Here is a 12,639-nt window from a genome sequence, read left to right on the forward strand (position 1 = left end):
TTGATACTTGCTTTTCTTTTTCTAAAGTGAGAGTCGAGGTCTTGATGTTAACGCTACCAATTAACTGTGAAGATGGGTCATCTTTATCTTTGGAAAACTAATCTAGAGTTGTGATAAACCACAAATTCTTTCATCATGCTAGAACCAAAGGCTCTCATTCCAGAAGACCCAGGCAGACGCATTCTGCAGTGAAAAATGGGATTTAGATATATCACGCTTATGCTAACAGCAATAGGAATTGCTTGATCGTGTCTAGGTCTTTTAAATACAATTCCGTGTAAGTGCTTAGATGGACCTAAGTTAACTGGGCAAGTTGGAACGGTGGAACGATGCTTACATAATGTCTTGCACGTTTATCTGTTTTGTTCATTTAAGATTTAATCTTCTGGCCGTAAATTATTTGTCAGTTTTTTTAGCTGAAAAGAATCAGCGTTTGGAACCAATCCCCTCAGGAGAAGATTTTCATAGTTTGATTGCATACATCCCTAGTATATATATATTTTTTATATATATAGTTATATATATATGTCTATATACACACATAGAAGAATACTACACACTAGATGAATACAAGCTAGTGTGTTTTGTATTCATCTACACACTAGATGAATACAAAAAAACAGTGGTGCGCAAGTCTGGGCATTAGAAATTAATTCAGTTACATATTGAGGAGCCTTATTTAAACGAACTATTAATGGGTTTTATCTGCAAAACTGGATTCCAGATCACAAGGTTGCTGCTTGCTGCGCTGCACTTTACCATTGCCTGTTGCAGATGGAAGCCTAAAGCAACTTAAATCATATAACTTATTTGGAATTTTTAATGTAGAACTTGGGTTCGGATTTGGGGAGAAAAAAGTAAGGTGGCAAGTAAGGTGTCTACAGTTTAGTTTTAAGTACAGATTATGACAGGGAGTTAATGGTAGCAGAAAGAAGACTGCAGAATTAAGTTTTCTGGTGCTAAGACACAGAAAGATGGAAAACACTTGAATGAGAGCTATTAGATAGGCAATCCTCATCCAGCAACTGGGGGGCAGTTAAAAAGCCCCCCAAAGCCCCACAATAAATGTTTCAAATCAAAATTGTGCAGATATTACCAAAACATTACTGAGAGTCATCAGGCATAAACTTACATGTCCTGCAAGGCATTTTATCCATTTGGTACATAGTATATGTCCTGGAATATATGTCTTGGAACTATATGAACTATTCTATAGTTCATACTATAGTTCATATCACAGATATATATATATATATATAGAGAGAGAGAGATAACAGATATAAGATAACAGATATATAACACAGTTCATATAAGAACTGTATGTCTTGGAAGCCCAAGCCGTGAAGACTTTAGTGCACTTAGTGTCTGTGAAAGAACCTACAAAAACAACCTGAACTTGGGTTACGACAGCCACCCTGTCCTTGGAAGTTGTTAAAATAAATAAAAACATGTTTGGGGAGCTTCTCTTGGTGTCTGTTGTCTTTGCCCCAAGAATTTCTGTCATTCAAAGAAGTTTGGAAACTACTGGTGTATTGCCAAGTTTGTTGCAGAAATTACTTTTCATGTGACTCTAAGTTAAATTGGAGTCGCAATCTCTTGTTAAAGCAAGTCATAAATTATCTTCTAGAAGAGAAGATCGGTGATAAAGTACCATCTATCCTAACAGTGTAGAAAGAAAAATGCTGATTTAACTCATAGACATACCCATTGAGTAGCTTCCTGTACAAATCAGAAAGAGCCTCAACTCCATCTAGTTCAGTTAATGTTGACTGTTTGAAGATGAAACTTGAGAGGATCTCAATTCTAGTTCTTTCTTCTCATAAGATGAAGACAGCCATTTCTTCCAGCAGAACAGCCTTTCTGCATAGCTTGTTAGAGAGGGCATCCCCTTAATTATTTACATTACACATACCAGGTGTGCTGATTGTGAAATCTCCCTTGAGGGCTCCAGAAGGAAATGAGATCCTAATAAATGCATGAGATAGTGGAGCAGCGCAGCTGGATTGAAAGTTCTCCTCCATGAAAATCAGTCATCTGTGTCAGTGATTCTCCTTACTCATTTTTACAAAAATCATTACAGAAGATTAATCTAAGTAAATTACATTGGTGGTGTCAAGAAACATTGAGGGAACTCCTGTAGTCTTGCAGGAAAGAAAGAACAAGGTTAAGGGGATATAGTGATCTTGGAAACATGGAGCTGGAGGTGCCACATTGAAGATGACAAATGAGTTCGTAATTAGTATTATTACATAGTGATGACTGAAACACTGTCCTAAAACTGCCTGTAAAATTCTCCCTACTGGAATGCAGACTGAGATAATTGGAGGAATGTACTTGAGAAATACAGGGCTCCTATTTGTCTTGGCAAATGGAGAAATCTTCCTTGGAAGATAGAACTGTATTTGTTTGAGGCTCTTGTTGTCAAGAGTGTATTCAGCAAAGTACAAGGGAAAAAATGGCCCTTTCCTGGAAGAGAAAAAGGAATAGAAATAAAATTAAAGGTAGATGCAGAAAAAAAATGAGTAAGAACTTGATGTGAAGAATGAAGGAAAGCAGTGTGATTGATGAGAGGGAAATGGACTATTGTAACAGGAAAAAAAGCACGTATTTAACCACAAACAATGCGCAGTGACCCGGAGAAATAGAAATTTCCTATCTTGGGAGATGCAAAAAAAATACGATCAATAAAATTTAACTTTAAGGAATTCATTACATAAATATCAGAAGGTTTGTTATAATTTTGGGGTGAAAAGAAAATTAAAAGGAACAGGTAAATGGGTAAGACAGTTGCAAGGAATAAAACTCGAGCAAAGATGGTAAAATGAAAGCTCAGGAAGGCATGAGTCTGTCTGCTATTAGAAAGGCTTGAGTAGAGCCCTCTGAAAAGCTGGTATTTTTAAAATGAAGAGCAGAGAGATGTTGGAAGTGAAAAGACATCTTTCGGAAAGCGGAGGTCGTGTTTGAACAGAGAAAATAGCAGAGAGCACACATTCAGGCACGTTAAACCCGACAAGCTGAACAGGCAGGTAAAATCAATTTTGAGGAACAACTTTCTAAACTTGCAGAAACCATAATAAAAAAACCTCTTCAAATACGTAAAGAGTAGGGAGCCTGTCGATCAGGAGAGTTTATAAGCAATTGCAGGGTAACAAGAGCATTTCAGGAACAGGAGGCTAGCCCAGAAAGGCTAAATAAATCTTTGCTTTGGTGTTCATTTAATGGATCTCGGAGAGTTTTCTTTCTTGGAGCATTTTGATGTGTGACTGTCTGAAGAGCTGTTTTAACTGAAGTGTCGGCAGGGCAGATTCAGGACAAATTGATAAAACTATGTGGTAGCTTCCCAAGAGTCCCAAGTGCAGTGTTGTTTAATTGTTTTGTTTGATAGAAATTAAATAACTAGTGTGGAAAGTGAAAAAATAGAACTGAAAAAATAGAATTACTAAGGTACTTATGATACATTGTGTAGGTATCGAAATAGATTTTGCAGAAGAAAATGCCTCAAATCTGTATGCTTGGAAGTCCAGGAGCTGATAGGTAGAGGTATTTCAGTTGATCTGGTATTGTTGGTGTTCTCCAGTCATTTGCCAATGTCCACCAGAAATGTAAGCCCTCAAAGAATAAGAGGGAAAACCTTTCTATAGTTTTGAACAGATTAAAGTTCTAATTAGTTAAATATTAAAAAAAAAAAAAAAAAAAAAAAAGATAGAAAAGAAAAGCCACAGAGGACAGGAATTGAATCATGAGCTTTCCTAAAGAAGGAAAATTACCTGGCCACAAAAGTCAACGTTGGTACTTCTGTTGTTAAATTATCCACTGATGCTTTAGACAAATGGACAGAAGACAAACTTCTGAAAACTGATCTTAGTAGTCAAAATTATAAAAATAACTGAATATTCTGAGCATTTTCTCACTCAGCCTAGATGACTGCAAAGGGATGTGTAAGGGGAAATGAGCTTATTTCTGCATCTATGGTGGTGGGCTATAAATTGGCTGTAGCCCTCAGGAAATGTATCTTGGTGTCTTTGTGAGTAGTTTTTGGAAAATACCTGCTCAGCCCTTAGTAGTCATCAAGAAGACAAATAGGATGTTAGAACTTCACAAAAAAAAAAATAAAATAAAAAAAAAATAAAATGTGTAAATCCATTATGTGCCCAAGTGTTGTAAGGTGCAGTAACTGTATCCCGAATGCAGAAACAGAAAAAATGGTACAGAAGAAAGCTGTGAAAAAGATGCCAAAGGGTTTCTGTGTCAAGAGAATTTGCACTTAGGATTGGGAAGGACCTCTCAGGTCATTTTGCCCAGTCCTCTACTACTGCTGACACTGTGTCTTATAGTCTTTTCATATAGCTATATATGTATCATATTTGAGATCTTTTTTCTAATTTCTATCAGAGAATTATCTGGTGTCTCTAATGAGAATTAATGAAACTTTGTCAGCTTTGCTTGCATCTCAGTAGGTAGCTTTCCATCCACTCTTCCATCCTGTCTTTTCCCTGTGTTTGGCAGTGTCCTTCTCACAGAAAACTGAACTGCAATCTAAAATGTTTTTTAGAGGTGGGAAAAAAAACCCACACAGTTAATACCTCATTTTTCTCTTTTTCCATGGGTACAGACTTTAAACTGATGGATATTACAGGGATCTTCTCCCCACCTGAGCAGTACCAGCACCTATGTACAGGAGGGAATATAGGGAATATACTGTTGCTTGTGCCACAGAGTGGAAGAGTAACATTTACAGAGCCTTTGGGTCATTCCTTGTAGGTGTTAGAAAATTGGTATGAGGCAGTTGTTTTGATAGCAGGAATTAAAGAAGGACTTAAAGCCTCCACTTCTTTTAACAGAAGCCCCAAAGGGAATTTTTTAATGCTCTAGATAGATGATATCAAATTCCACCAGCAGGTGTCTTCAGAGTTTTGAGAGCCTGGTTATGATATTTTTCTAAACTTTAGGAGAGATTTTTAAATAATCTCTTTGTCGAGGCGCGTGGGAAATTCTTCCTAAAAATCATTTTTAGCACAGACTGTTGCAGAACTTGAGCTTTTAGTGGTTTTAGGTGAACTAAGGGCTGTACGTGGCAGACACTGCTCTGAAATCTAAATTGCAATCTTGCAGCAAACTTTGTTTCCAAAAGGGCCTGAAATAAAATTCTGCAGCTTTTACACACCTCTAACTATAAAATTCTGTTGACAAATGTCTCAAATGGATTGCAAATATTTCCACTTTTTCAACCTGCTCATCCATCCTAATTTTCAGTAAAATATCTCTTATTCTGTCAAAAACATATCACTTTTCTGCTGCATATCTTCTATTTTGTATTTAAAATCTTTCAGCAGGACTAAAATGTGCTTCTTTTCTCAAATGACTTTCTTTGCAGCTTCCAAACGATGCTGCTTAACTTCCGCTTCTTCCATATATTGATTTAAAGACTCAAAACAAATAACAAAATAACAAAAAATAACAAAAGGCTTGCAGTATTTCAAAATATATGGATACACATGCTCTTTAATCACAAGCATATTGCTATATACCAACTCCATGCAGCCACTGCCCACTTCCTGGCATTGGTTTGCGATTATAAAAAAAAAAAAAAAAACCAAAAGAACAGATAGTGCAAAAACTTCTATAAAAACCCTCTTATTTGAAGTGACTACAGGAATTAGAGACACAATTAGAGGTACAATAGTTTGTAAAACCATAGGAACTTTCTGTAGTCATTTGGGCTACAGAGCGTTTTATGATCCGATTCACCATCAAGCAGCCCAGACTCTTAACCTCTGTTTAAATAAACACTTAAGGTAAAAGCACTCTGTTGGTGATAGAAGTTTTAGTCTGATGTGTTAACTCTAAAAAGAGAGATCAGAGCTGCTGGTTTCAAGACTCCCTGTGCAATGCTGGCGCTGCCAGCACAGATCTGCCCCGTAAGCTCTATGTGAGAAGAAAGTTGGAGGTGAATTCAGCACATGGTGAGGAGGTGACCAGCCCTGCTTGGATTTCATGGTCTTAAGCGGCAGAGCTGGGCCCTGCCAGGGCCAAGGGCAGCTTCCGGGCCGCGGATTACCCGCCGCAGGCCGGGGACAGCTGAATCGGCACTTTTTACTCTTTTTGCCTAAATATCCCCGTCAGTAACGAGCTGCTTCCCCTCTCCGGACGGCGGCACCTGCGCCCCGCGAGGGCTCCCACGCTCTGCCGGCTTCGGGCCCTGCCGAGGGAGCCAAACCTGCCCCGCTGCCGAGGCCTCGGCTCGCGGCCCTGCCCGCGCTGTTTGACATCCAAATGCTCAGCGCGGTGCTTTCCATGCAAACGCCTTAGTGGTCGTAAAGCTTTCCTCAGAAGTGGTCAAACTCAGGTTGAAGTTCTCCTTCTCCCGAGGGATATTCAAATCCGCCTGTCCCTTCCCAGGCCGTAGGCGAGGGCTCAGCGCTGCCTCTTGGAGTCGTGCCACCCTGCGGAGAGGATCCGCAGAGCCTGAGTGCGGGAGCAAGTGGGAGCCTGACTGCGGCCTGGCGGCAGGGAACTCCCCTGACCGGAGGCAGGAGCAGGTAGCTGGCTTCGTTCCCAACGCCGCTTACTCCGCAATTCACATTAAAAAGAAAAAAAAAAGTCGCTGGATAAAAATCAAACGCGGCCCTGGAGGCAGAGTCCAAGCCCGGCAGCCCTCTCCACGCAGGGAGAGGTCCCAACCACCTTGCCCTCGCAGCAGGTGTTATTTTCATGCCACCCCAACCGCACCTCTTCCTCCAGCCATGTCTTTAAATGAAAGTCGGCGCGGCTGTTGCTGTGCCAGGGCTGTTTCAGGGAGTATTAGCTCGGGTTGGCCTCTTCCTAATCCCAAGTGAAGATGTGCTAAGAGGTTTGGCTTGGCCAAAATAGTGGTGGGATCTCTGCGTGGATGAAATAAAGCTTGAGGTACCTAAGTACCTTCTTTTGGTGAAAAAAGGAGCGTGCTCTTAGGCACGCATTTGGTTTGCTGGAGGAACGGAGAAGTCACAGGTCATTTAGCTCTCGGACTGAGAAATCCCTTCCAGTTATGATGCTCTTTAGGTATCTGCACGGTTTTGAGGGCCTGATGCTAATTAAGAGCATGTTTCACTTGGAGAAGCGACTGAAGGATGTTCAAGGGTGTCTGAAGCCCTAAGTGTCCCGTTCTCTTTTGAAAATTGACTTCAGTTTCTCAGTCACTCGGAAGCTTCTGAAAATCACACTATCTCTGCATTCTCCTTGCTTAAAATAAGAGATAACAATACCTTCAGGACCCACCACAATTTAGAAAGATTTACGATCTCCCAGAAAACAACACAGTTTTGAGCACTGGAGGAGTTTGGCAGATGAGAGAACAGTTGGGCAAAATTTATGCCTCTTAGTGGATATTTGGTAATTAAAGGAGCAGGCAAGGCTGGGATCCTTTTCAAAGAGTTACCTTTTGCAGTAGTAAGATGTTTCGATGAGGGTGTCTGAGACACTCTTGTTGGCGTAAGGTGAATAGCTGCTGGACGCAGGAATGAGATTTAGGTTTTAAGTATTTAAGGTTAGTATTTAAGGTTTATGGGCCTCATGGTCCCAATGACTTGGGACTCAAGTCATTTATGGTGGCACTGCATAGCCTGGGGAATATGTTTGTCCACCCTGTTTGGGATGCTAAGCTGCTTGGCAAACTAAACTCTCATTTAGACCTTTAAAAGATAAACTCACTAAGCACTGCTGACCTTCCTCCTCGATTGCTGGGGAATTTTTTCCCCTCTCCCCTCCCCATGCACCGCACGGTTCTGCCAAATTCTCTCTCTCCCAGATACGAAATTCTGCTCGGGGCCAGTGATCTGCTGCGAAGATTCCTGCGTTGACTTCAAGGCTCATGGAGGATCTTCTGTTCCTAGGACAGCAGGTACCAAAGGGTATTTTTTGTTTTGTTTTTCCCCCACAATGCAGAGGCCTTAAAGTTAAGACGTGCAGGTGTGTGTGTTCCCGTGCGCCGGGTTCTCTCAGTTCTGCTCCACCTTTGAAGAGCAGTGGGAGAGCGCAGGGGAAGGGAGCTCCAGTGCGGCACTGTCGGCGCGCGGAGACGTCGCTGCGTTGCCTTCTGCTCTGCCGAAGGAGGTAGAGTCACCCACCGTTTCCATTCCTTGCGAGGAGCCACTAGACAGGTTTGTTCCTTGTGGTTGCAGAAGGCCACATTATAATGTCTGCTCCTGGCTGGTGGTTTCTGATTTGGGTTTTTATAGGGTTTAACTGGTGGATATTTTGTCCTTGAACTCATTTGCTTTCTTTTGGTGTTTTTGCTCCCGGTGCCTAGTTGATATCGGAGATATGAGCTGATAGACTGGAAGAGCTGTTATTTTAAAAATTGCCCTGAGTTTCAAACATAATTTTGTCTCCTGTTGGACATGCCTTTTTATAACTCAGTTTGCGACTGGGAGTCTCAGTCTCCCCAAGTCTGCACATTCAGGATTTTCTAACAAGAACGTTCTTTAGAGGAGGACATGGCGATTTTCCGTGTGCTGTAGGTTTAGATAAGAATCAGTAACAACGTGTATGGTGGCATCCAGGCCTGCTTTTGATGTTAGTCGTGTCCAAGGGCATGCCACATATTTCTGAACTTTCAGAGGGTAGACAGGTGCCGTTTCCATCCATGATGGGTGGTTTGTGTGTTGAGTGCTTTCCGTGAACTCTTCTGTAAGACTACAGCTCCTTCCACCTTCATTTGTTCCCCTCTCCTCCAGGACTTTTGCTGGAATAGCTCCTATTAGAAATCAGCCATGTAAAACTCTGTGTGCATGTGTGTATATATAAATATATGGGCCATGGTACAAATGTTAGCGTTCTGATAATTACCACTAATCAAATGTGTATGAAAACCTTATTTACAGGATTTAGGTACCATCTTACTGCGGTTTCATTAAGGGTTGAGCGTTTGGGAAAGTTGATCTTGATGAATGTTTCTGGGTGCAGTGCAATGTAAATATTACATCATGTTAATAATTTTCTAAGACAAAGCCAATCTTGCTTTCCCATACTGGAGCATGTCAAAAGTAGTGGGAAACATCCCTTTTGGAAATCACCTTAAAATTGAAAGTGATTCCAAAAATCTTAAGGCTGATAACTCCTAACACCCATAATATTTCAAATGCTTAGACACGAATTTACATGTGATATCTGCCTGAAGGAGTTCTCCTTTGTAAGATAAAACAATATAGAGGGGCAGAGTAGAATAGAATACAATAATATTTCTGAAATACTTACAGCAATGAGATATCCAAATTCTCCCCAAATACTCATAATAGTCACCATGGCCAGGGTTTGTCTTTTCCTTAAGCCTCATAGCAGAGAACGTTTCCAAAAAAATGCTGAAAATGGGTATTATTTCTCTCTCTCAAAAAAAGCATCAGTAAGGATATAGGCGATTCTCTCTGCTTCCAGGCCTGTGTCCCTGCCCATTTTATTAATGGATAAACCATCTGGTTCTGACACATCAAGGGAATATTCTCTGGTGTTTCAAAACCTCTCTAGACTTTTCTTTTGGCTTTCATCTCTGCTTCAATGACTTCTTAGCCCTGCAAAACATTGCCAAAAAAAAAAAAAAAAAAAAAAAAAAGAAAAGTTAATTTTTCAGTCGCGAGGTCTGCCGTGACCCAACGTCACAGCTCCTACCCAGAGGCTGGTGGAAGTCTGGATGTCAGCTAGAGTTATCTGATAGCTTTGTACAGTACCCAGAGAGGCCCCGCGCGACTTGGAGGTCGGGTAGGGACAGACGTTGGCCTCCAGAGAATTTGTTTGTTGAGGGTTGTCCCAGGGATGAGGGTAGTTCTCATGTGGACAGACAGGGCGCTACATCTCGGGCGGCAGAGGTAAGGTTGCTCGTCATGAGCTCTTCACGTAACGTGGAGCCGCTCTTGCCAGGCTCGTTGTTTGCTTTCAGAAAGGCAGGATGGTATTTCGGAAAATGCTTTCGGTGGTGGTTTTGCCAAAACCAGCTCTCGCAGCTAGAAGACCTGGGCAAGTGTCTGTCTTGCCCATTTATTGGGGTGCCCCAAGTACCTGTTTCGCAGACGTGTGTCCAGCTGCACTTGTGAACGCTAAGGTGTTCACAAAAAGCAATAAAATGCTCTTACGGGGGCTTCAAGGAATGATTAGTTTAATCTTCAGTTAACTCCTGCTGAGGTTTGATGAGAAATCGTTTGAAAAGGTGTGTACATGGAGTTTAATATGATCTGCCTGGCCAGTTGTTGTGAAGCACCTTACATATAGGGAAAGCTGTTGCAGGGCAGAATATTTCAAATCACGCTTTCTGCCACCTCAGCTCCCGTTTTCGGGCTACTTTGAGTGGCTTCATCCACTGACGTGTCCCCACAGGGCACTAAAAGAAGTATAGGGAAAAAGCCAGTGAAAGCATGTAAACTGTGGCAGTTAGGTTAAAGGTGGAGTATATTAAAACAAGAACATTTTCTTTAAGGTTACTAGCGAGACTCTGACAAGAAGTAGGAGTCTCCTCACCCTGCCCTTATCGGGGAATTTTTGTGGATCAGGCTGTGGAGTATTTTCTAAATCCTAAATTCTAAAACCAAAATAAAAACTGAAGCCGGGCCAAGGAGCTCTTCCAAGGCCCTTTTACAGAAAGGTGAGTGGGGCGGTGTGGGGAGAGGGGCTGGTGAGAGTGCAGGAGGGCGCGTTGCCGACGGGCCCCGCTGCAGCGCTCGTGGGGCACCGTGTGTGCAGAACACTGGCCGCTTTTACAGCTTCAGAGAATGAGATACTGTGATGTGAACTGGCTGCGGTTCTGTTTTTGTTTTTTATTTTTATAAACTGTTTAGTCTTCTGCCTCTGCAGTCAAATGGTAGCTCCGTATTATTTTGTTTAAAAAAAAGTCATAAAAGTTATTTTATATAATCAGAACAACTCCACAATCTTCTGAGCAGTTAAAGGTTTACTTATGACTATGGGGATCCAAAAGGGCTTCCTGTGGCTATACAGAAACCTATCAATTGAGTTTGCAGGCATAAAATGAAACAAAAAGTTCCCTAGTGCTGTTCACAGCTGCCACAGACCCACCTTGCACAGCTCGTCCGTACTCGTGTCCATGCTCTAGGTGCCTCTTGCCCGTTGTCTCAGATCACATATATATCAGGGCCCCCCTTTAAACCCTCTGGGTTCTTTGTTATGCCAAGCCAAGTTCTTCGTTGTGCTGAGCCTGCCCAGCCTCCTGGGCTTTGGCTGGAGCCTCTGTGCGGCTGCGCACGGGGTCTGCGGGTTTGTTACTGTTCAGAATAAGTTAACTCGACTGCTGACGTTCTAGCTGGGCCTGTTCCTCACTCCGCCTCGGCTCACGTACATTAATACATACACAATACAAATCCATAGCAGTGGTGTCCGTCCGTCCGTCTGCTCCAGGCTGTCTTGTGCACTTCAGTGGTTGGACCTCCCCTTCCCAGTCTCCCTGAGTGTCCTGGACAGACCAGCCAGTCCATCCCAGTTACCAGCTGTGCTTGCCTGCTGGGGCAGCTGCCCCGCAGTGCTCCCTAGTCTGCTCTAGGCCAGCCTGATCCCCTTAATGTATCATTTAAAATACTGCTTTTGCTTCACTTTGGTCTTTTCAGCACAGGGAGGATCACAGATCCTCCTGTCCCTGCTTTTGGTGGTGTCAATTTTGCTCGTTCACATCTGAACACCCAACTCACAGCGTTGACGGCGTGTTCTGGGTTTGGTATTTCCACCCAGTTTGACAAGCGAGCTGCATGTATGCACAGTGTGCATGTGCTCAGATTCAGACTTTTTCAGATTTACAGTTTACCAGACTCGATGCTGTGCCGAATGAGGGACAGCAGCGAGAACACAGAGATCCCTGGTGGCGTTCGACGGCTGCTGCTGGATGTAGGAGTTTCCTGCTGCGACAGCTGTGCGTTAGCTCAGGAGGATTTAGGGAGGGAGGCAGAGGGATTTCCTGAGGCGCCTGGCCAGGAGCCGCCGTGTGTAGCTGTGTCCCGGGTTCTTTGCCCTGCGGCATCCGTCTTACAGCTGCCGGGAGCGCATGTGCCTCTGCTCGGCCATAGGCGAAACTACAGGAACTGATGCCCACTTTGGAGGAGCTGTAGTGAAAACTGGGCCCCGGTGGCTGGAGCTGAGTTGGGCTGGAGCTGCCTTGATAAACAGGAGAGCGCCCTGGAGAGAAAGAAGCTGGAGAAAGGATGGAGTGAACGGGGAAGCACAGGCTGGTGGCGAGAAGCGATGCTGCTGCCCCAGGCAGGACACGGGCCGGCGGGTCCAATGCACTTCTCTACCTTGGGATGGCTTAGGAAGTAAAGTCACAAGGGTGAAGGCAACTTGTGCCTTCGGCTTGCACCCCCAAAAGCTGACCCCGTTTCCCCTGTGAGCCGGTCTGGGGATGGCAGTTCCTCTTGCATGGTCTCGGTTTCCATTAGCTGCTGCTGGAACTGATAGCTGGCTATTGCAGTGGTGAATTTGGGTTTACTTACCTCTTTGGCAGCCCCGACAGGCTTTTCTTAGCTTTGTCTGAACTTTACAGGCTGAAACACTCTCCTCGGGTTTCCATTCCTGAAGCTGTCCTGCAGAAATAGCCGCAACACCATTGATGTTTTGGCTCTTGAATCTTTCATGAACTAATACCAGAGTCTCCTGTGCCCTAAATATTTT

The 12,639-nt window shown here is 43.1% G+C and overlaps 1 long non-coding RNA gene across 1 annotated transcript; it reads right to left on the reverse strand.

Annotated features, from left to right (window-relative positions):
• On the reverse strand, window positions 1–1,834 carry LOC112943119. Its single transcript, XR_003248529.1, has 2 exons — window positions 1,705–1,834; window positions 1–183 (listed from the first exon to the last, which is right to left on the reverse strand). It is a non-coding gene; the product is annotated as an uncharacterized LOC112943119 (long non-coding RNA).
• Window positions 1,835–12,639: the final 10,805 nt, after the last annotated feature.

The sequence above is a fragment of the Nothoprocta perdicaria genome, unplaced genomic scaffold (assembly GCF_003342845.1).
Source record: "Nothoprocta perdicaria isolate Ctin4 unplaced genomic scaffold, notPer1 scaffold_14, whole genome shotgun sequence".
Taxonomy (NCBI): domain Eukaryota; kingdom Metazoa; phylum Chordata; class Aves; order Tinamiformes; family Tinamidae; genus Nothoprocta; species Nothoprocta perdicaria.